The 25,558-nt window shown below is 45.8% G+C and overlaps 1 pseudogene; it reads right to left on the bottom strand.

The window, feature by feature from the left end:
• LOC129830523 (elongator complex protein 2-like) overlaps positions 1–25,558 on the bottom strand; it is a 48,179-nt pseudogene that overhangs the window by 13,601 nt on the left and 9,020 nt on the right.

Here is a 25,558-nt window from a genome sequence, read left to right as displayed (position 1 = left end):
AGACAATAGGCCCTCCGATTTGTCACACTGAACTCTGTCTGAGAAGTAGTTGGTGAACCAGGCGAGGCAATCATTTGAGAAACCAAGGCTGTTAAGTCTGCCAATAAGAATGCTGTGATTGACAGAGTCGAAAGCCTTGGCCAGGTCGATGAATACGGCTGCACAGTAATGTCTCTTATCGATGGCGGTTAGGATATCGTTTTGGACCTTGAGCATGGCTGAGGTGCACCCATGACCAGCTCGGAAACCAGATTGCATAGTGGAGAAGGTACGGTGGGATTCGAAATGGTCGGTGATCTGTTTGTTAACTTGGTTTTCGAAGACCTTAGAAAGGCAGGGTAGGATAGATATAGGTCTGTAGCAGTTTGGGTCTAGAATGTCTCCCCCTGTGAAGAGGGGATGATCGCGGCAGCTTTCCAATCTATGGAAATCTCAGACGATACGAAAGTGAGGTTGAACAGGCTAGTAATAGGGGTTGCAACAATTTCGGTAGATACTTTTAGAAAGAGAGGGTCCAGATTGTCTAGCCCGGCTGATTTGTAGGGGTCCAGATTTTTGCAGCTCTTTCAGAACATCAGCTATCTGGATTTGGGTGAAAGAGAAGTGGGGGAGGTTTGGGCAAGTTGCTGTGGGGGGTGGAGGGCTGTTGATCGGGGTAGGCTATATCTGTTCCTGGTTCTACATTATTTGAATGGGGCATGCTTATTTAAGATGGTTGGGAAGGCACTTTAAAAGAATAACCAGGCATCCTCTACTGACGGGATGAGGTCAATATCCTTCCAGGATACCCGGGCCAGATCGATTAGACAGGCCTGCTCGCTGAAGTGTTTAAGGGAGCGTTTGACAGTGAATCAAGTTGTAGTGTCATCTCAAGGATGAACAAAGGTAATTTGATACATACAGTGCATTCAGAAAGTATTCAGACCCCTTGACTTTTTCCCCATTTTGTAAAGTTACAGTAGTATTCTAAAATTGCAGAATTTTTTCTTCTCATCAATCTACACACAATACCCCATAATGATGAAGCAAAAACAGGTTTTTAGAAATGTTAGCAAATGTATATAGAAAAAAAACCTGAAATATCAAATTTATATAAGTATTCAGAACACTTTACTCTACTTTGTTGAAGCACATTTGGCAGCGATTACAGCTTGGGGTATGATGCTACAAGCTTGGCACACCCGTTTTTGGGGAGTTTCTCCCATTCTTCTCTGCAGATCCTCTCAAGCTCTGCCAAGTTGGATGGGGAGCTTTGCTGCACAGCTATTTTCAGGTCTCTCCAGAGATGTTCGGGCTCTGGCTGGGCCACTCAAGGACATTGAGACTTGTCCCAAAGCAACTCCTGCGTTGTCTTGGCTGTGTGCTTAGGATAGTTGTCCTGTTGAAAGGTGAACCTTTGCCCCAGTCTTAGGTCCTGAGCGCTCTGGAGCAGGTTTTCATCAAGGCTCTCTCTGTACTTGGCTCCGTTCATCTTAGTCTTGATCCTGACTAGTCTCCTTCCCCTGTTGCTGAGAAACATCCCCAAAGCATAATGCTGCCACCACCATGCTTCACCGTAGGCATGGTGCCAGGTTTCCTTCAGACGTGACTCTTGGCAATCTTGATTTCATCAGACCAGGGAATCTTGTTTCTCACGGTCTTACAGTCTTTAGGTGCCTTTTGGCGAACTCCAAGCGGACTGTCATGTGCCTTTTACTGAGGAGAGTCTTCCGCTGGCCACTCTACTATAAAGGCCTGATTGGTGGAATGCTGCAGAGATGGTTGTCCTTCTGGAAAGTTCTCCCATCTCCACAGAGGAACTACAGCCCTAGGAAGAGTCTTGGTGGTTCCAAACTTCTTCCATTTAAGAATGATGGAGGCCACTGTGTCCTTGGGGACCTTCAATGCTGCAGACATTTTTGGTACCCTTCCCCAGATCTGTGCCTCGATACAATCCTGTCTCCTTCAACCTCATTTCAAAATGTTTAAAACCTGTTTTCGCTTTGTCATTACGGTTTACTGTTTGTAGATTGCTGAGATTTAAAAAAATATTTAATACATTTTAGAATTAGGCCTTAACAACAAAATGAGTGGCACTCATCTCCCCCAGCCATTCACGGGATAGATGACGAGGAGAGACCAACCTCAGAAATTGCAGCCCAAATAAATGCTTCACAGAGTTCAAGTAACATTGTAAAGTGGTTGTTCCACTGGATGTCATTAGGTGAATGCACCAATTTGTAAGTCGCTCTGGATAAGAGCGTCTGCTAAATGACTTAAATGTAAATGTAAATGTAACAGACACATCTCAACAACTGTTCTGAGGAGACTGTGTGAATCAGGCCTTCATGGTTGAATTGCTGCAAAGAAACCATTACTAAAGGACACCAATAAGAAAGAGACTTGCTTGGGCCAAGATACATGAGAAATGGACATTAGACCGGTAGAAATGTGTCCTTTGGTCTGGAGTCCAAATTGGGGGGTGTTGGTGGTGGTAGTAGTAGTAGTGGTAGTGGTGGTGGTGGCGGTAGCAGAAGCAGACTAGTTGTAGTATTGGCAGCAGTACTAGTTGACTAGTTGCAGTAGTAGCAGCAGTAGTAGTTGACTAGTTGTAGTAGTGACAGCAGTAGTAGTTGACTAGTTGCAGTAGTGACAGCAGTAGTAGTTGACTAGTTGCAGTAGTGACAGCAGTAGTAGTTGACTAGTTGTAGTAGTGACAGCAGTAGTAGTTGACTAGTTGTAGTAGTGACAGCAGTAGTAGTTGACTAGTTTCAGTAGTAGCAGCAGTAGTAGTTGACTAGTTGTAGTAGTGGCAGCAGTAGTAGTTGACTAGTTGTAGTAGTGGCAGCAGTAGTAGTTGACTAGTTGCAGTAGTGGCAGCAGTAGTAGTTGACTAGTTGCAGTAGTGGCAGCAGTAGTAGTTGACTAGTTGTAGTAGTGGCAGCAGTAGTAGTTGACTAGTTGCAGTAGTAGCAGCAGTAGTAGTTGACTAGTTGTAGTAGTGGCAGCAGTAGTAGTTGACTAGTTGTAGTAGTAGCAGCAGTAGTAGTTGACTAGTTGTAGTAGTGACAGCAGTAGTAGTTGACTAGTTGCAGTAGTGACAGCAGTAGTAGTTGACTAGTTGCAGTAGTGACAGCAGTAGTAGTTGACTAGTTGTAGTAGTGACAGCAGTAGTAGTTGACTAGTTGTAGTAGTGACAGCAGTAGTAGTTGACTAGTTGCAGTAGTAGCAGCAGTAGTAGTTGACTAGTTGTAGTAGTGGCAGCAGTAGTAGTTGACTAGTTGTAGTAGTAGCAGCAGTAGTAGTTGACTAGTTGCAGTAGTAGCAGCAGTAGTAGTTGACTAGTTGTAGTAGTGGCAGCAGTAGTAGTTGACTAGTTGCAGTAGTAGCAGCAGTAGTAGTTGACTAGTTGTAGTAGTGGCAGCAGTAGTAGTTGACTAGTTGTAGTAGTAGCAGCAGTAGTAGTTGACTAGTTGTAGTAGTAGCAGCAGTAGTAGTTGACTAGTTGCAGTAGTAGCAGCAGTAGTAGTTGACTAGTTGTAGTAGTAGCAGCAGTAGTAGTTGACTAGTTGTAGTAGTGACAGCAGTAGTAGTTGACTAGTTGTAGTAGTAGCAGCAGTAGTAGTTGACTAGTTGTAGTAGTGGCAGCAGTAGTAGTTGACTAGTTGCAGTAGTAGCAGCAGTAGTAGTTGACTAGTTGTAGTAGTGACAGCAGTAGTAGTTGACTAGTTGTAGTAGTAGCAGCAGTAGTAGTTGACTAGTTGTAGTAGTGGCAGCAGTAGTAGTTGACTAGTTGCAGTAGTAGCAGCAGTAGTAGTTGACTAGTTGTAGTAGTGGCAGCAGTAGTAGTTGACTAGTTGTAGTAGTAGCAGCAGTAGTAGTTGACTAGTTGTAGTAGTGGCAGCAGTAGTAGTTGACTAGTTGCAGTAGTAGCAGCAGTAGTAGTTGACTAGTTGTAGTAGTGGCAGCAGTAGTAGTTGACTAGTTGCAGTAGTAGCAGCAGTAGTAGTTGACTAGTTGCAGTAGTAGCAGCAGTAGTAGTTGACTAGTTGCAGTAGTAGCAGCAGTAGTAGTTGACTAGTTGTAGTAGTAGCAGCAGTAGTAGTTGACTAGTTGTAGTAGTGACAGCAGTAGTAGTTGACTAGTTGTAGTAGTAGCAGCAGTAGTAGTTGACTAGTTGTAGTAGTGACAGCAGTAGTAGTTGACTAGTTGTAGTAGCAGCAGTAGTAGTTGACTAGTTGCAGTAGTAGCAGCAGTAGTAGTAGGTTTATTCTAGATCTGACTGTAGCTTAAATGATGTAACCTGGGGTCCCTATCACTAACAACCTCCCTGGCAAGCTGCTGCTAGCTCCATTATTCTCCCTCCTAAAGAGACCCAGCCATCAATGACCTTCAAATACACGTTTCCTGTCGATCCTAAGGCTGAACTAATGACGTCTATAAACCTGTCCGCTTTCACTTTGAGTGGCACCCATCTCCCCCAGCCATTCAGGGTATAGACAACGAGCAGAGACCCATCTCCCAGCCATTCAGTGGATAGATGACGAGGAGAGACAGCGACGCAACATTAAACAGATTGATTTTGATTCTGCACACAACAGCCCTGACGTAAATCATGCGATACTCAGAGGCACACAACAAAACATGTAATCAGTCTTGTTTACTAGAGGGAAATATGGATGCGAGGTGCGACATGGGGTCTTATCGCTGGCCAGCGGATAGAGGGGGAAGAATTAAACAAGAACGACAGGAAAGAGGGGGATGGCATATTTCATTCCTCAAGAGGAAGGAGGAAAGACAAGGACTTAATGATGTGTGGAAATGGACGAGAAGAGAAGGCCATACGGTACAGTAAAGGGATAGTTCACATCATTGCTCAGCTTTGTCCATCCACAGGTTTATACTAAACAGCCTGGTTGCTCTCTAGGTTTCTTCCTTCTAGGGAGTTTTACCTTGCCACTGTGCAACTGTCTCGGCTCGCTCTTTGTGGTCCAGGCAGGGTTACTGTAAACTACAATCAGTCACGTCTGAGGAGGGAGGGATGCTCTGGTCTATTGGCCTCCCCGGTCCTTAATTAATAGTATGGTTCGTCGTTAGTACTTGGTGCTTAACTCCGCGGTGGGCCTAGCCACCCCACTGCTCGCCTCGACCCTCCGCTAAATTTCACCAATTACTCTAATCATCACAGAGGGGGTGAGGTTTCCTTTGTAAAGGCGTTAATTAAGACCTAGCCAGGGCTGGTCGTTTACTGCCTTGCCTTTGGTTCACTGAATTCAGTCCTGGGGCGTGTTCAGTAGGGAACACTATAGCAATACGTTTCGCAAAGGAAAATGAAAACTAGCATATCTTATTGGAGTTCTGGTTGTTTCACTCCCTTTTCAAAACTTTTCTCCCTACTGGATAGGAGTTGGCTCTAGAAAGGGATAGGTCTCCTTCTGGTGCAGATATGACATGTGGAAGTTCATTAGAGTTACCAGCCTCAGAAATTGCAGCCCAAATAAATGCTTCACAGAGCTAAAGTAACAGACATCTCATCATCAACTGTTCAGAGGAGACTGTGTGAATCAGGCCTTCATGGTCGAATTGCTGCAAAGAAACCACTACTAAAGGACACCAATAAGAAGAAGATACTTGCTTGGGCCAAGAAACACGAGCAATGGACATTAGACCGGTGGAAATTTGTCCTTTGAGATTTTTGGTTCCAACCGTCATGTCTTTGTGAGACGCGGTGTGGGTGAACGGATGATCTCCGTATGTGTATTACCCACCGTAAAGGTGTTATGGTGTGGGGGTGCTTTGCTGGTGACACTGTCTGTGATATATTTAGAATTCAAAGCACACTTACCCAGCATGGCTACCACAGCATTCTGCAGCGATGTGCCATCCCATCTGGTTTGCGCTTAGTGGGACGATCATTTGTTTTTCAACAGGACAATGACCCAACACACCTCCAGGCTGTGTAAGGGCTATTTGACCAAGAAGGAGAGTGATGTAGTGCTGCATCAGATCACCTGGCCTCCACAATCCCCGACCTCAACCAAATTGTGATTGTTTGGGTGAGTTGGACCGCAGAGGGAAGGAAAAGCAGCCATGTGCTCAGCATGTGGGAACTCCAAGACTGTTGGAAAAGCCTTCCAGGTGAAGCTGGTTGAGAAAATGCCAAGAGCGCACAAAGCTGTTATCAAGGCAAAGGGTGGCTATTTGAAGAATATAAAATATAAACTCTATTTTGATTTGTTTTTGGTTACTACATATATCTGACCATGCTACTAATGACAGAATGACAGTATAATATGTTCTCTCCAACAATGGGATTTAAAGCTGGAATCCTTAATGGTGAAACTGCCATGGCCGTTTTACAATATTTCAACAAAGAAGTTACTGCAAACAAACCCTGTTTTTTTCCCTCTGACATCATTGCACACGCGATAGAACAGCAGCACATGTACTGCAATCATTTTTTTTTACGATTCACAATGCTCCCCATTTTATTTTAATTTTTGTATATTTTTATTATTTTCCATTATAATCCAAAAAAAGAGATACAAACATTGACATTCCTTGTAATGTTGAATGGGATGGAAAATTTAGAGGACAAAACAAAACTTAACTCACAAATACAAAAATTCTATTAGGTGGAACATATTATAAGACAGCATTTAGTCATTACAAGCAGTGTAGTTAAACCAAAAATAAATATTGAGTGGAGTACAGCACAGAGTAGCAGCAGATCATCAACCCAGTTATGAAGCGGGACTAGACCATTTATCCAGTATCGGCTGCCATATTTTGTAAAACATTGGACTTTTATTGGAGGTATTGTATCGAATCTTTTCCATATGCATTACAATCCCGTAATCACGTTTCAAAAGGTAGGTACAGTCTCCAATTTCCAAAATTGCAATATGAGCCTTTTGGCTAATAGAGTACAAAGAGAGACAGCTTTCCCTTCCTGGTTATTCCCATCAACTGTACCAAACAGAGCGATCAATGGGTCTGGGGCTAGAACTCCATCAAAGGCTTTAGATAAGTAATCAAAAATGAGAGCCCAGTAAGCATGTAACTTAGGGCATGTCCAGAATAAGTGGGTCAAAGTCCCCTCATCCTGTTTGCACCTCTCACACAGTGGTGAGGTGTCCGGGAATATTTTATAACCTCTGAGTAATGTAACCTGTGTATCACCTTAAACTGAACAGGGTTGTGTTTGGCATTCACTGAACTGTGGTTTATATTCCTGAGTGTATCTACCCATAAAATAAATCCTCTTAAGGATCCGACCCTCCCCCCCCCCCCCCCAATTTCCGACCCTTTCCCCACCAATTTTTCACCCAAAATGACATACCCAAATCTAACTGCCTGTATCTCAGGCATTGAAGCAAGGATATGCATATTCTTGATACCATTTGAAAGGAAACACTTTGAAGTTTGTGGAAAGGTGAAATGAATGTAGGAGAATAAAACACATTAGATCTGGTAAAAGAAAACACAAAGAAAAAAAAAAAAATTTTTTTGTACCATCATCTTTGAAATGCAAGAGAAAGGCCATAGTGTATTATTCCAGACCAGGTGCAATTTAGATTTTGGCTACTAGATGGCAGCAGTGTATGTGCAACGTTTTAGACTGATCCAATGAACCATTGCATTTCTGTTCATATTTTAAAATCAAAACTGTTCAAATATGCCTAACTGGTTTATTAATAACTTTTCAAGCTCATAACTGTGCACTCTCCTCAAACAATAGCATGGTATTATTTCACTGTAATAGCTACTGTAAATTGGACAGTGCAGTTAGATTAACAAGAATTTAAGCTTTCTGCCAAAATCAAATATGTCTATGTCCTGGGAAATTCTCTTGTTACTTACAACCTGATGCTAATCGCATTAACCTACGTTAGCTCAACCGTCCCGTGGGGGACCCACCAGTCCTGAAGAAGTTTAACCAGTTAGGCTAGTTGAGAACAAGTTCTCATTTACAACTGCGACCTGGCCAAGGTAAAGCAAAGCAGTGCGACACAAACAACAACAGAGTTACACATGGAATAAACAAAGATACAGTCAATAACACAATAGAAGAAAAAAAGTAAATATACAGTGTGTGCAAATGAGATGAGATAAGATAAGGGAGGTAAGGCAATAAATAGGTCATAGTGGCAAAATACTTACAATTTAGCAACTAAACACTGGATCGATCGGTGTGCAGAAGATGAATGTGCAAGTAGAGATACTGGCGTGCAAAAAGTAAATAACAGTATGAGGATGAGGTAGTTGGATGGGCTATTTACAAGATGGGCTATGTACAGTGATCTGTAAGCTGCTCTGACAGCTGGTGCTTAAAGTTAGTGAGGGAGATATGAATCTTCAGCTTCAGTGAATTTTGCAATTCGTTCCAGTCATTGGCAGCAGAGAACTGGAAGGAAAGGCGGCCAATGGAGGAATTGGCTTTAGGGGTGACCAGTGAAATATACCTGCTGGAACTCATGCTACTGGTGGGTGCTGCTATGGTGACCAGTGAGCTGAGATAAGGCAGGGCTTTACCTAGCAAAGACTTAGATGACCTGGAGCCAGTTGGTTTGGCGACGAATAAGAAGCGAGGGCCAGCCAATGAGAGCGTACAGGTCGCAGTGGTGGGTAGTATATGGAGCTTTGGTGACAAAACGGATGGCACTGTGATTGACTGCATCCAATTTGCTGAGTAGAGTGTTGGAGGCTATTTTGTAAATGACATCGCCGAAGTCAAGGATCGGTAGGATAGTCAGTTTTACGAGGGTATGTTTGGTATTATGAGTGAAGGATGCTTTGTTGCGAAATAGGAAGCCAATTCTAGATTTAACTTTGGATTGTAGATGTTTGATGTGAGTCTGGAAGGAGAGTTTACAGTCTAACCAGACACCTAGGTATTTGTAGATGTACACATATTCTAAGTCAGAACCATCCAGAGTAGTGATGCTGGACGGGCGGGCAGGTGCTGGTAGCGATCGGTTGAAGAGCATGCATTTCGTTTTACTTGCATTTAAGAGCAGTTGTAGGCCACGGAAGGAGAGTTGTATGGCATTGAAGCTCGTCTGGAGGTTAGTTAACACGGTGTCCAAAGAAGGGCCAGAAGTATACAGAATGGTGTCGTCTGCGTAGATGTGGATCAGAGAATCACCAGCAGCAAGAGCGACATCATTGATGTATACAGAGAAGAGAGTTGGCCCAAGAATTGAACCCTGTGGCACCCCCATAGAGACTGCCAGAGTTCCGGAGAACAGGCCTTTCGATTTGACACACAGAGTTCAGTCTGAGAAGTAGTTGGTGAACCAGGCGAGGCAGTCATTTGAGAAACCAAGGCTGTTAAATCTGCCGATAAGAATGTGGTGATTGACAGAGTCGAAAGCCTTGGCCAGGTCTATGACTACTGCTGCACAGTATTGTCTCTTATGGATGGAGGTTATGATATGGTTTTGGATCTTGAGCGTGGCTGAGGTGCACCCATGACCAGCTTGGAAACCAGATTGCATAGCGAAGAAGGTACGGTGGGTTTCGAAATGGTCGGTGATCTGTTTGTTAACTTGGCTTTCGAAGACTTTAGAAAGGCAGGATAGGATAGATAAAGGTCTGTAGCAGTTTGGGTCTAGAGTGTCTCCCCCTTAGAAGAGGTGGGAGGACCGCGGCAGCTTTCCAATTTCTGCAATCTACCCCATTTAGAACTGTGATGTACAAATTGTAGTGACAAGAAAATTTGATCAGCTATTGGAAACAAATTGGGACATGAAAATTGATCAGCTTAAACAAAATATAAATTTTTGGAATATTTCCTTGGTTGGTTGTATGAACTCTTAAAATGGTTGTCCTACCCCCAGGTTTCTTTACCTCTTCCTATGTCTACCCAATTTCATACCACAAAGCTATTTTAAGAAAATGGATTCAATAGTAGTTGCATTTTTATGGGATAGCAAGGCAGCCAGATTTTCAAAGAAGCATTTATGCAAGTACAAGATGGGAGGGGTTTGGCCTTCCTCACTTTAAACTATATTATTGTGCTGCCAATCTGAACATTGTGTCTTTCTGGAGGGAAAGTTTACCTGGGATCTGTCAGAATGATATGCCTTCATGACTTTTGATTGAGCAGGCCTCCTGTCGACGCTCATCGCTCCCTGCACTTGTTAATAGCCCAGAAGGTGTGAAAAAAGCCTCTTATGACTCTAACCCAGTCATTTGTCACACTCTTAGGATCTGGAAACAGATGAGGTATTTTCTTAACATACCCAATATATACCTTGACTGCCCAATTTGCCTGATTTCATTCTTTCCACCCTGCATTGGATGATGTGGTGTTTTCACAGTGGAGGGAGAAGGGGCTCACAACAATCAATAACTTTTATACATTGATGGTCATTTAGCTTCATTTCAACAGTTACAGGGTATTAAGGGGAAATTTTGACTAGCCAGCTTGAGGATGAGATCCCTGGTCTGGGGATAGTGCAGCCGTGCGATGAATGGCCTTAGGGCCTCGCCCTTGGCTGGCTTCGTTGCCTGTGATCTGTGTGCGCGGTTGATCAGGATGGGAGTTTTGAAGTGTTCACTCCCCAGCAGTGCCGGTATCAGATAAATATTCAGATGTTCGGGCGTCTTGAATGCGATTCAAGCATTTCCTGTCGGACTTTCAGTGTTTTGTTGTGCACTGTTCCTCAATGTCCTGTAGCCTGGCCTCGTGATGTACTGTTGTCTGCTCAACCTCATGCACCCTGCCCTTGGTTGCCTTCACAGTTTCAGACAAAGTCCTAATACTCGTTGAGATATCAGCCAACCATGTGTCCACCTTTTTTCTTAGTGAGTTTATAGCGGCCAGTCGGTCACTTGGAGTAGGTTCTGTGGGGAGCTCGTGGGTTGGCGATGTTGACATTGGTTCGTTTTCTGTCTCATCCAAATTAGCTTGTTTAGCGCCCCCTTTTTTGATGCTTTTTCCTTTTGTCATATTGTCAGACAATGTTTGAAGTTATAGGTTGTGAGAGATTAAGATAAATATGAAATTATTTTTAAACTGAGCGGCGCTTTAACAAAACACATATATTCCATAGCACACTCTCTAGCGCCCCCCCCAGCTCCCCATCTTTGCTTCATCAAACAAAATGAAAAAAAGAGAGAAATAGTAATGCTGTCTTTTTGTAGGCACTACCAACGCCATGGTTCGCTGGACAAAGCCTATGGGGAAATTAATGGAGTTTTTGTAGGGTTTTTGGAGAAAGCAAGGAAAATAAGGTCTGTGGTAAGCACAGGCTTAGGAGATCTTATACATTTGTCTATGAGATAATCTTCAACAGCTAACACACCATTTTTTAGCATTTGTGTAATTTAAAAAAGCACAAAGCACATAAAGGCTTCATAATTCCTAAAGGTCATGTTAACTGACTGATATTATATCATAAAACAAAACATAAGATCTCCTAAGCCTGTGTTAACCTCTGACCTTATTTTCAGCGTTTATCCAAAAACCATATTCTTTCCCCACAGGAATAGCTGAACGAACCAGAGGTAACTCATTTCCATTTTTTAGGAGCTGGAGAACTCCATAACAGCGACCGTGGGGTGGACAGTTGCACTGTTATTGGGGAAGGTTATCTAAGGTCTCTACCACAATACACCTGTCACTCCTGAAACTCAGGGCAGATGGGGAGTAATTTACAACTTCCACACTTCTCTTAAATGTAGCCCAGCACTGATGAAAACAGCAGAAGTTCTGCGCTCCAAGAGAGGGGGGTCTGGTATGGGGGGGGGTGTGGTATGTCTTTCATTATCCCTTCTTCCCCTGTCGGCTCTCTCTGGCTTGTGACTGATAGCAAGGAGACAGGGAGGAAACCAACCCATACAAGCCCAACCTACAGTGTAGAACTGTCGGCTAATGGCATCAGCCTCTAACAATGCCATTTCTACAATCTAACACCACATCAGTAACAGAATCAAATTATAAACCGGGTAGTTTGGGTCCTGGTTAACAGACAATGTACCACAGGTATGACACAATATGACTTGTTTGCTGTTCTAATGAAGTTGGTAACCAGATTATAATAGCAATAAGGCACCTCAGGGGGTTGCGGTAGGGTTAAGGGCTGTATCCAGGCACACTATTGAAACACAGCGGGGGCATGATGATGAGAGAGAGAGAGACGGACAGAGAGAAAAGAGAGCGTGGCCTTGATGACATTTCAACATTTCATTTCATCACAACAGCTGCTGAAGACAGATGAGACAGACAGCAAGAGACAGAGACAGGGGTGTTGACCTTTAACAGTGTAGGATTTGAAAAATGACAAAGCTGTGAAAGGAACAATGGTTGTGTCCCAAACAGCACTCTATTCCCTATAGAGTGCACTATTTAAGACCACTATAGTGGACTATATAGGGAATAGTGTGCTATTTGGGACACAGATCGAAGCCTCCTGTTGACACTGACCTGCTCCACCCACACCCCCTAGCCCTCCTCTGGAGCCCACAAGATCATGGTCTTGTCCATAGACACAGAGAGCAGGCTCAGAGACTGATGCTGGTCGCATCCTGTAGGGGGAGTTGCCCCTAGAAGCTGATCTGGGGTCAGTTTGTGCATTTCCCCCACTAATGATTAAGTTTATGATTGGGGCAGGGGAAGTGGATACTAGATTTGTACCTAGGGGAAACCCCCTGGAACCACAATACAGCATATGCAGGTTGGATGAGTAAAAAAATCATGACAGATCTGCAGCAGGCAGGCAGACAGCGAGTGATGTGAACTAATAAAAGAGTTTATTATTATTACTGATTTCATGGGTGTATGATAGGCCCATCAAACAAATCACTCTCTCCAACACCATGAAATCATTGAGTGGTATGGCACCACCACATCACAGTGAAATAAGAAAAGTCTGATCTGGGGACTGAATGGTATATAGGTTGACAGTACAGTACCTTTGATGACAAGGGTCTGCCAGTGGACTCCATAGACCTTGTTCTCGTGTCCGGCCAGGACTGACTCTAGGGTCACTGCAAACACTGAGGAGGCGTCTGGGGAGAGGAGACAACATACATAGATTACATGACCAAAAGTATGTGGACACCTGCTCATGAAACATCTCATTCCAAAATCATGGGCATTAATATGGAGTTGGTCCTCCCTTTGCCGCTATAACAGCCTTCAACTCTTCTGTGAAGGCTTTCCACTAGATGTTGGAACATTGCTGCGGGGACATGCTTCCATTCAGCCACAAGAGCATTAGTGAGGTCGGGCATTGATGTTGGGCGATTAGGCCTGGCTCAGTCGGCATTCCAATTCATCCCAAAGGTGTTCGATTGGGTTGAGGTCAGGGTTCTGTGCAGGCCAGTCAAGTTCTTCCACACCGATCTTGACAAACCATTTCTGTATGGACCTCGCTTTGGGCACAGGGGGCATTGTCATGCTTAAACAGGAAAGGGCCTCCCCAGATTGTTACCACAAAGTTGGAAGCACAGAATCTTCTAGATTGTCATTGTATGCTGTAGCGTTAAGATTTCCCTTCACTGGAACTAAGGGGCCCGAACCATGAAAAACAGCCCCAGACCATTATTCCTTCAACACCAAACTTTACAGTTGGAACTAGGCATTGGGACAGGTAGCGTTCTCCTGACATCTGCCAAATCCATATTAGTCCATGGGAATGGCAGATGGTGAAGCCAGAGTCCAATGGCGGCGGGCTTTACACCACTCCAGCCGAGGCTTGGCATTGCGCATGATCTCAGGCTTGTTTGTGCGGTTGCTCGGCCATGGAAACCCATTTCATGAAGCCCCCGACGAACAGTTCTTGTGCTGACAGTGCTTCCAGAGGCAGTTTGAAACTCAGTAGGGAGTGTTGCAACCGAGGACAGACATTTTTGCGTGTTACTCGCTTCAGCACTTGGCGTGCCCGTTCTGTGAGCTTGTGTGGCCTACCACTTCGTGGCTGAGCCGTTGTTGCTTCTAGACTTTTCAACTTCACAATAACAGCGCTGACAGTTCACCGGGGCAGCTCCAGCAGGGCAGAAATTTTACAAACTGACTTGTTGGAAAAGTGGCATCCTATGAAGATGCCACGTTGACAGTCACTGAGCTCTTCAGTAAGGCCATTCTACTGCCAGTGTTGCTATGAAGATTGCATGGCTGTGTGCTCGATTTTATACACCTGTCAGCAACGTTGTGGCTGAAATAGCCGAATCCACTAATTTGAAGGGGTATATATACATACTTTTGTATATATAGTGTACATGAATCTTTAGTAGAATGGTGTGATTGTACAATCACAAACTCCATCCACATATGTGTGATAACTTAGTCAGTCAAATACATTTTTAGAATCATATGGTTGTTGCCAGGGATCAAACAATCCACATTCCCGACTAAAATAAAACATAAATCCAATGAACATTGGCAATGATGACATTCACATTAATGATCACGTGACTGTTTATTACTACATTAACGCAGATCTTGTTGATAGGTAGACATTCATTGTCCTATGAAATCCACAAAAACCTGATGTTTTTATTTCATCATTCATTTTTTTATAAGAAAATTCTTCTAATTAACAGAAATGTTCTAATGAAGCCTGATAACGAATGTCTACTCACCGGTTACGTCCTCAGTCATCCTAATGGTGTGTTCATCCTGCGTGTTTCCCTCGGTCCCAGATTTGGTAACCAGCCTCCACACATGGATCAGACAATCCTGAGCACAGCTGGCCAGTAACAGATCCCCCTCTGTACAGCATGGAGGTAGACATTAGTTTGTTTTTATTTAGTATAGATTTTTCATTTAAAGGGATCATTCACTCAATTCAAACTGCATCATCATCACTACAGTTTTTGCTCTGTACTGAAAGTGCTCTATCTTGGAAACTTGACTGCTGACATGCACAATTTTGTGGGTGGACTAATGAACAAAACACAAAATAATATTTGAGTGAACTATGCCTTTAATTGTATATATTCCCTATATAGGCCTAGTGCATCACATTTGGGCTCTGATCAAAAGGAGTTCACTACAGAGGGAATAAGGTGCCATTTCAGATTCACTCTAGATAAGATGGCTGAGAAGAGAACACACAACTTCTCAAAACTAAGGCCACCTTGGGAAGAGTAACAGGGAGAGGAGGGGGTTGAAAGGAAGGGGGTGATTAGGTGGCCATGGTAGTATAAGGGGGCCAGGTTGGGCCTTGCCAGGACACCAGGGTTAACACCTCTATTCCTGCAACAAGAGGGAATCTTCAGTGACCACAGAGTGTCAGAACCTTGGTTGAACCGTGTCTTCCAAAAGTTGGAATTAAAAAGACCCCCAGCTGAACTCAAAGACAGGGCTGCGGAGCCACGCTGCTTGAAGGATACAGTATATCTGAGAGAGGGGTGGAACGAAAGCATTGACTAGGCCCTGCTGCACCCGTTTCATGCATTATGGAAAGACTTCAGTTTGCAAAAGCAAATCAAATTAATCAAATGCCCCAGTCATAAAAGGATGGATTTTCATTTTCTTTTATAGTAGAGAGAGACTGGAGAGAGAGGACTTTTGCAAAGCCTATGGGGCTGGTACATATAAATTAATCTCTGACTGCATCCCATAGGTCTCTGGTCAAAAGTAGTGCACTATGAAGGGAATAGTGTGCCATTTGGGACACAGCTTCTCTCTTCACCTCTAATGGCCGCCCAGCTTGGAGTAGTTCATTGACTGAGTGGGATGAATCCAGTGGAGAGGGCTGGTGAAGGAGATGAAATAGCTTTTACAAACCCTGGTGCTGAAAGCCAAATTGCAACCTATTCCTTATTATAGTGCGCCACTTTGGACCAGGGCCCATGGGGTTCTGGTCAAAATTAGTGCACTATATTAAGCCCATAGGGTGCCATTTGTGATGTAGGCCTGAACAAAGCACTGCTGGAGTACATCTGGAGTGGGTTGCACAACTCAAGTAGGCAGCTGAATATACATATACCAGAAATACTTCCCCATATTTTGTCATAACATCTCTGATTATTAGACAGATTTATGACTAAAATGTAAATGTAAAATAAGGCAGTGAGAAACAGATCGCTAAACACTGGTGTGGTCCTCACCTAAATACACCCACTCCACACCACAGATCCAATCCTCATGCCCTTGCAAGGAGAAGACTTTCATGAACTGTCAGAGACATGGGGAGAAAAGGCCAGCATTAATGTAAATTAATATGTTTATGAATATGAATACAACATACTCGATTTATTGATTTTTACATTACTGTCCATTAATTTGTTGGCCAATGCCAGCTTTTTGATTTCGCTCACCTGTCCATTGCACTGCACATACAAATGTGTTCTGCAATCTCGCCACAGCAGGCCAGTATGGGAACTGAAAAATAAATGTATTTTATTAGTCCTGTCACACTTGCTGCTGAAGCCAGGCTGCATTATAACACATTTACATCTACCTCATGTTTTAAAGACAGATTGAGTGAAGGGTGGAAGGGCGCGGGGACAAAGCATCAAACAGAGAACAGGCATGTGAAAGGGAGGAGAGATGACGTGCGGGACACTTCATGCACAAATTGCATTTTTGATATGGGGGCGGGGGGTATCTCCAACCGGCAACCGCCGCCGTAGAAACAGCTTACCTCTACTGGCTGGCAAGAATGCTAGCGAGACATCCATCATGAAGCCTCTCCCAAACGATATGGTTTGTGTTCACTCCGCTTCAGGGAGAGAGAGGGGAAAAAAATAAAACAATTTGCCTTTATAATAAGGTGTGAGTCATACTTGTACAAAACAAGCACGAAAATTACACAAAAACATTGGGTTCCATACATCACCGACAAGCGTTCCTAAATCAACTGCTCCCAGATTATTTCACTAACTCATCCTAGAGAAGTGAGATGGCTAATCGCTAGGCTAGTTCTTTTGAGGAAAGCTGCAGAGACATTTGTCAAGCGGTGACATGTTTTTCTTCTCTCCTTTCGCCAGAAACCCAGGGGTCTTCCAGGCACTAGCAGCACATGCTGGCAGCAGAGCTCCGTCTGGCCTACATAAGACAACACACCCTGAGGACAGACCCCAGATCGAATCCCAAATGGCACCCTATTCCCTATATAGTGCACTACTTTTGACCAGGGCCAATAGGGAATAGGGTGCCATTTGGGACGCAGTTCCAGCCACACGCTCATCTCCATGACTGTCATGTAACATCAACATTCACCCCCCCCCCCACACCCGCTAACATACAGAGAGGAAATACCAACCAATACCACAAAAACACCTAAACCCAGAACTAAAATCATGCACAAATGCATCAGATGCTTGATTAGCTTCTGGGAAGAGATGCATGAGATAAGATACACTACATGACCAAAAGTATGTGGACACCTGCTCATGAAACATCTCATTCCAAAATCATGGACATTAATATGGAGTTGGTCCCCCCTTTGCTGCCATAACAGCCTTCAACTCTTCTGAGAAGATTTTACACTAGATGTGGGAACATTGCTGTGGGGACTTGCTTCCATTCAGCCACAAGAGCATTAGTGATGTCTGGCACTGATGTTGGGTGATTAGGCCAGACTTAGTCAGGGTTCCAATTCATCCCAAAGGTGTTCGATTGGGTTGAGATCAGGGCTCTGCGCAGGCCAGTCAATTCTTCCACACCTATCTCAACAAACCATTTCTGTATGGACCTTGCTTTGTTTATGGGGGAATTGTCTTGCTGAAACAGGAAAGGGCCTTCCCCAAACTGTTGCAACAAAGTTGGAAGCACAGAATGGTCTAGAATGTCATTGTATGCTGTAGCGTTAAGATTTCCCTTCACTGGAACTAAGGGACCCAGCCCGAACCATGAAAAACAGCCCTAGACCATTATTCCTCCTCCACCAAACTTTACAGTTGGCACTATGCAATCGGGCAGGTAGCGTTCTCCTGGCATCCGCCAAACCCTGATTCGTTCGTCGGACTGGCAGATGGTGAAGCGTGATTCATCACTCCAGAGAATGTGTTTCCACTGCTCTAGAATCCAATATGTGCAAGCTTTACACCACTCCAGCCGACGCTTGACATTGCGCAAGGTGACCTTAGGCTTATGTGCGGCTGCTCGGCCATGGAAACCCATTTCATGAAGCTCCCGACAAACAGTTCTTGTGCTGAGGTTGTTTCCAGAGGCAGTTTGGAACTCGGTAGGGAGTCTTGCAACGGAGGACAGACAATTTGTATGTGCAACAGCACTCAGCAATCCCGTTCTGTGAGCTTGTGTGTGGCCTACCACTTCGTGGCTGAGCCGTTGTTGCTCCTAGACGTTTCCACTTCACAATATATACACACATATATACAGTTGAAGTTGGAAGTTTACATACACTTAGGTTGGAGTCATTAAAACCCGTTTTTCAACCACCACCAAATTTCTTGTTAACAAACTATAGTTTTGGCAAGTCGGTTAGGACATCTACTTTGTGCACGACAGAAGTAATTTTTCCAACAATTGTTTACAGACAGATTATTTCACTGTATCACAATTCCAGTGGGTCAGAAGTTTACATACTGTTACAATCGATGAGGACAAAGGTAAGGAGTCAGGCGCAGAGAGCAAAGGTAACGGGGAAAACCACTTTTTAATGTCCAACCAGAAATACAACTGGTAACGTCAAAAACATTGGCGTACAACTCCAACTTGAATAAAGTCCAAAACTGGAAACATAAATCCAGTCTGTGGAAAAACCCCAATGAAAAATAGCAACCTCAACATACAAACAGAGAAACAAGCCCGCACAAACATAAACGGGCTAAACGAACTTAAATAACACCACCCTAACAACCAAACAATAAACAGGTGAAATCAATTAGACAAAACCAAACGAAAAGGAAAAAAGGATCGGTGGCAGCTAGTAGACCGGCGACGACGACCGCCGAGCGCCACTCGAACAGGAAGGAAGGCCACCTTCGGTAATACTCGTTACAGTACCCCCCTCCTGACGCGCAGCTCCCGCAGCGCGCCGACGCCGGCCTCGAGGACGACCCGGGGGCCGAGGCGCAGGGCGATCCGGATGGAGGCGATGGAACTCTCTCAGCATAGATGGATCCAATATATCCCCCACCGGGACCCAGCACCTCTCCTCCGGACCGTACCCCTCCCAGTCCACGAGGTACTGCAGGCCCCCCACCCGACGTCTGGAATCCAGAATAGACCTTATCCTGTACGCCGGGGACCCCTCTATATCCAGAGGGGGTGGAGGGACCTCCGGCACCTCACCTTCCTGCATGGGACCAGCTACCACCGGCCTGAGGAGAGACACATGAAATGAGGGGTTAATACGATAATAAGAAGGAAGTAACAATCGGTAACACACCTCATTTATTCTCCTCAGGACTTTAAATGGCCCTACACACTGCGGACCCAGCTTCCGGCAGGGCAAGCGGAGGGGCAGGTTTCGGGTCGAGAGCCAGACCCTATCCCCCGGTGCAAACACGGGGGCCTCACTGCGGTGACGGTCAGCGCTCTTCTTCTGCCGTCTACTCGCCTGACGCAGAGACTCCTGGACGGCTCTCCAAGTCTCCTTAGAGCGCTGTACCCACTCCTCCACCGCAGGAGCCTCGGTCTGACTCTGATGCCATGGTGCCAGAACCGGCTGATACCCCAACACACACTCAAATGGTGACATGTTGGTAGAGGAGTGGCTTAGTGAGTTCTGAGCAATTTCTGCCCAAGGGATGTATCTTGACCACTCCCCTGGCCGGTCCTGGCAATACGACCGCAGAAACCTACCCACCTCCTGGTTCACTCTCTCCACCTGCCCATTACTCTCCGGGTGATACCCCGATGTAAGGCTGACCGAGACCCCCAAATGCTCCATAAACGCCTTCCATACTCTGGAAGTGAACTGGGGACCCCGATCAGAAACAATATCCTCGGGCACCCCGTAATGCCGGAAGACATGGGTAAATAATGCCTCCGCAGTCTGCAGGGCCGTAGGGAGACCGGGCAACGGGATAAGACGTCAGGACTTAGAGAACCGATCCACAACGACCAGGATCGTAGTGTTCCCCTGAGATGGAGGTAAGTCAGTCAGAAAATCTACCGAAAGATGGGACCACGGCCGTTGTGGAACGGGGAGGGGTTGTAACTTCCCTCGAGGCAGGTGCCTAGGAGCCTTACTCTGAGCGCACACCGAACAGGAAGAGACATAGAATCGCACATCCTTCTCCAAGGTGGGCCACCAGTACTTCCCCCTAAGACCTCGCACTGTCCTCGAAATACCCGGATGACCCGACGAGAGTATACCATGAGCCCATCGAATCAATTGATCACGAACAGCGAGCGGTACATACCTACGCCCCTCCGGGCACTGTGGAGGCGCAGGTTCCTCCCTTAACGCCCGCTCGATGTCCGCGTCCACCTCCCATACTATCGGTGCCACCAACTTGGCCGCCGGAATGATGGGAGTAGGATCGATGGACCGCTCCTCTGAGTCATAGAGGCGAGACAGCGCGTCGGCCTTAGTATTAAGGGAACCTGGTCGATACGAGATAGTAAAACGAAATCTGGTGAAATACATGGCCCACCTTGCCTGACGCGGATTCAGTCTCTTAGCTGATCGGATATACTCCAGGTTACGGTGGTCAGTCCAGATGAGGAAAGGGTGCTTAGCCCCCTCAAGCCAGTGTCTCCACACCTTCAAGGCCTTAACCATAGCCAACAACTCCCTATCCCCCACATCATAATTCCGCTCCGCTGGCCCAAGTTTCTTCGAAAAAAAAGCACAAGGGCGGAGTTTTGGTGGCACACCCGAGCGCTGTGAGAGCACCGCTCCAACCCCAGCCTCGGATGCGTCCACCTCTACTATAAACGCCAAAGAAGGGTCCGGATGCGCCAACACTGGCGCCTCGGTAAACAGCACCTTCAACCTACAGAAGGCCCTGTCTGCCTCTGCCGACCACTGCAAACGCACCGGCCCCCCCTTCAGGAGTGAGGTAATAGGGGCTGCTACCTGACCAAAACCCCGGATAAACCTCCGGTAGTAATTGGCAAACCCTAAGAACCGCTGCACCTCTTTTACCGTGGTCGGAGTCGGCCAATTACGCACGGCTTTTACGCGGTCACCCCCTATATCCACCCCCGAGCTGGAAATGCGGTAACCCAGGAAGGAAACGGCTTGTTTAGAAAACTCACATTTCTCCGCCTTCACGTACAAGTCATGCTCCAGCAGTCGCCCAAGAACCTTGCGCACCAGAGACACATGCGCGGCGCGTGTAGCGGAGTAGATCAAAATATCGTCAATATACACCACCACACCCTGTCCGTGCAGGTCTCTGAGAATCTCGTCAACAAAGGATTGAAAGACAGCTGGAGCATTCTTTAACCCGTACGGCATGACGAGGTACTCATAATGGCCCGATGTAGTACTAAACGCGGTTTTCCACTCATCTCCCTCCCGAATACGCACCAGATTATATGCGCTCCTAAGATCCAGTTTCGTGAAGAACCGTGCTCCGTGGAATGATTCCATCGCCGTAGCGATGAGAGGTAGTGGGTAACTAAAACCCACCGTGATGGAATTTAGACCTCGATAATCAATACACGGACGCAACCCACCATCCTTTTTCTTCACAAAAAAGAAACTCGAGGAGACGGGTGACATGGAGGGCCGAATGAATCCCTGTCCCAGAGCTTCCGTAACATATGTCTCCATAGCCAACGTCTCCTCCTGGGACAAAGGATACACATGACTCCTGGGAAGTGCAGCGTTTACCTGGAGGTTTATCACGCAATCCCCCTGTCGATGGGGAGGTAACTGGGTCGCCTTCTTTTTACTGAAAGCGATAGCCAAATCGGCATACTCAGCGGGAATGCGCACGGTGGAAACCTGGTCTGGACTCTCCACCGTGGTCGCACCGATGGAAACTCCTACACACCTGCCTGAACACTCATCAGACCACCCCTGTAGAGCTCCCTGTTTCCACGAAATCGTCGGATTGTGAATAGCCAGCCAAGGAATCCCCAGCACCACCGGAAACGCAGGTGAATCGATAAGAAACAGACTAATCCGTTCCTTATGGTTCCCCTGCGTAATCATCTCCAAAGGAATTGTGGACTCCCTGACCAGCCCTGACCCTAACGGTCGACTATCTAAAGAGTGCACAGGAAAAGGGGGGTCTACCTTAACTAACGGAATCCTCAACCTCTGAGCGAGTCCGCGATCTATAAAATTCCCAGCTGCGCCTGAATCGACTAGCGCCTTATGCTGGAGAGAGGGAAAAAATTTAAGGAAACATATTAACAAAAACATGTGACCAACAGGAAGCTCTGGGAGAGTGTGGTGCTGACTCACCTGAGGTGACCGAGGAGTGTTCTGCCTGCCCTCTCTATTCCCAGATGAACTCCTCCAGCACCGACCGGAAGTGTGCCCTCTTCGGCCACAACTGGTACAGGAGGAGCCTCCTCCGATCTCCCTAGATGCTGCCCCTCCTAGCTCCATCGGGATGGGAGCAGGAGGGTCAGGAGATGGAACGGACAGGACCCTTTCAGAACGTCCGCGAGCAGCTAGCAGATGGTCTAACCGGATAGACAAGTCTATTAGTTCATCCAAACTTAGCGTAGTGTCCCGACAAGCCAGCTCTCTGCGGACGTCCTCTCTCAGGCTACACCTGTAATGGTCTATCAGGGCCCTGTCGTTCCATCCTGCTCCAGCAGCCAAGGTCCGGAAATCCAGCGCGAAGTCCTGCGCGCTCCTCGTCCCCTGTCGTAGATAGAACAATCTCTCACCCACCGCTCGGCCATCTGGAGGGTGATCGAACACGGCCCGAAAACGGCGGGTGAACTCCGGGTAGTGGCCCCTCGCTGAGTCGGCCCCGTTCCAGACTGCATTGGCCCACTCTAGGGCTCTACCCGTCAGGCAGGAGACGAGGACACTCACGCTCTCCTCATCCGAGGGAGCTGGTCGGACGGTGGCCAGGTACAGGTCTAATTGTAGCAGGAATCCCTGGCACCCCGCCGCCGCTCCATCGTACTGGCTTGGAGGCGTAATACGCAACGCGCTGGTACCGGGTCCCGCTGGAGGAGATGGTAATGGTGCTGGAGGGAGGGTAGGTGGGTTTGTAGGGAGACCACTCCTCTCCCAACGATCCATCCTCTCCATCATAAGATCCATAGCTGATCCAATGCGATGAAGGATGGACGTGTGATGAAGGACTCTCTCCTCCATCGTGGGGAGAGGGGTGGTCGCTGCTCCTGCTGGCTCCATTGGTGTTGCGGGCTTCTGTTACAATCGATGAGGACAAAGGTAAGGAGTCAGGCGCAGAGAGCAAAGGTAACGGGGAAAACCACTTTTTAATGTCCAATCAGAAATACAACTGGTAACGTCAAAAACATTGGCGTACAACTCCAACTTGAATAAAGTCCAAAACTGGAAACATAAATCCAGTCTGTGGAAAAACCCCAATGAAAAATAGCAACCTCAACATACAAACAGAGAAACAAGCCCGCACAAACATAAACGGGCTAAACGAACTTAAATAACACCACCCTAACAACCAAACAATAAACAGGTGAAATCAATTAGACAAAACCAAACGAAAAGGAAAAAAGGATCGGTGGCAGCTAGTAGACCGGCGACGACGACCGCCGAGCGCCACTCGAACAGGAAGGAAGGCCACCTTCGGTAATACTCGTTACACATACACTAAGTTGACTGTGCCTTTAAACAGCTTAGAAAGTTCCAGAAAATTATGTCATGGCTTTAGAAGCTTCTGATAGGCTAATTAACATCATTTGAGTCAATTGGAGGTGTACCTGTGGATGTATTTCAAGGCCTAACTTCAAATTCAGTGCATCTTTGCTTGACATCATGGGAAAATCAAAAGAAATTAGCCAAGACCTCAGAAAAACAATTGTAGACCTCCACAATTTGGTTCATCCTTGGGAGCAATTTCCAAATGCCTGAAGGTACCACATTCATCTGTACAAACAATAGTACGCAAGTATAAACACCATGAGACCACCCAGCCGTCATACCGTTTAGGAAGGAGACGTGTTCTGTCTCCTAGAGATGAACGTACTTTGGTGCGAAATGTGCAAATCAATCCCAGAAACAACAGCAAAGGACTTTGTGAAGATGCTAGAGGAAACAGGTACAAAAGTATCTATATCCACAGTAAAACGAGTCCTATATCGACATAACCTGAAAGGCCTCTCAGCAAGGAAGAAGCCACTGCTCCAAAACCGTCATAAAAAGCCAGACTACGGTTTGTAACTGCACATGGGGACAAAGATCGTACTTTTTGGAGAAATGTCCTCTGGTCTGATGAAACAAAAATAGAACTGTATGGCCATAATGAACTTTGTTATGTTTGGAGGAAAAAGGTGGAGGCTTGCAAGCCGAAGAACATCATCCCAACCGTGAAGCACGGGGGTGGCAGCATCATGTTGTGGGGGGTGCATTGCTGCAGGAGGGACTGGTGCACTTCACAAAACAGATGGCATCATGAGGCGGGAAAATTATGTGGATATATTGAAGCAGCATCTCAAGACATCAGTCAGGAAGTTAAAGCTTGGTTGCAAATGGGTCTTCCAAATGGGCAATGACCCCAAGCATACTTCCAAAGTTGTGGCAAAATGGCTTAAGAACAACAAAGTCAAGGTATTGGAGTGGCCATCACAAAGCCATGACCTCGAATCCTATAGAACATTTGTGGGCAGAACTGAAAACGTGTGTGCGAGCAAGGAGGCCTAAAACCTGACTCAGTTACACCAGCTCTGTTAGGAAGAATGGGCCAAAATTCACCCAACTTATTGTGGGAAACTTGTGGAAGGTTACCCAAAACGTTTGACCTAAGTTAAACAATTTAAAGGCAATGCTACCAAATACGAATTGAGTGTACGTAAACTTCTGACCCACTGGGAACGTGATTAAAGAAATAAAAGCTGAAATAAATCATTCAACTATTATTCTGACATTTCACATTCCTAAATTAAAGGTGTGATCCTAAGACAGTACATTTTTACTAGGATTAAATGTCAGGAACTGTGGAAAAACTGAGTTTAAATGTATTTGGCTAAGGTGTATGTAAAATACCGACATCAACTGTATATACACCAAACAGATATAGTAAGAATGACATGCATGGTGGAAAACTAGGCAAGTCAGTTCAGAAGAAATTCTTATTTACATTGACGGCCTACCCCGGCCAAACCCGAACGACGCTGGGCCAATTGTGCGCCGCCCTATGGGACTCCCAATCACGGTCGGATGTGATGCAGTAACAATTACAGCACTTACAGTTGACCGGGGACAGTTCTAGCAGTGCAGAAATGTGAGGAACTGACTAGTTGGAAAGGTGGCATCCTATGATGGTGCCACGACGAAAGTCACTGAGCTCTTCAGTAAGGCCATTCTACTACCAATGTTTGTCTATGGAGATTGCATGGCTGTGTGCTAAGCTTCTCGTTAGTCGTCGTATACCACAGTCTGTTGACAGCCGCTACGATACCATCCTATGTTACATGCATCTGACCACGAGAGGTTACTAGGCACAAAACAGAAGAAAACCACAATGGAACAGTATGGGACTACTATCATCCATCCATTAAGAAATGCTTATTTCCATTGCTTTGCTACAG

Source organism: Salvelinus fontinalis, chromosome 32 (genome assembly GCF_029448725.1).
Source record: "Salvelinus fontinalis isolate EN_2023a chromosome 32, ASM2944872v1, whole genome shotgun sequence".
Taxonomy (NCBI): domain Eukaryota; kingdom Metazoa; phylum Chordata; class Actinopteri; order Salmoniformes; family Salmonidae; genus Salvelinus; species Salvelinus fontinalis.
The sequence above is the reverse complement of the archived record's forward strand: the minus strand, read 5'-3'. Positions and strand labels throughout refer to the sequence as shown.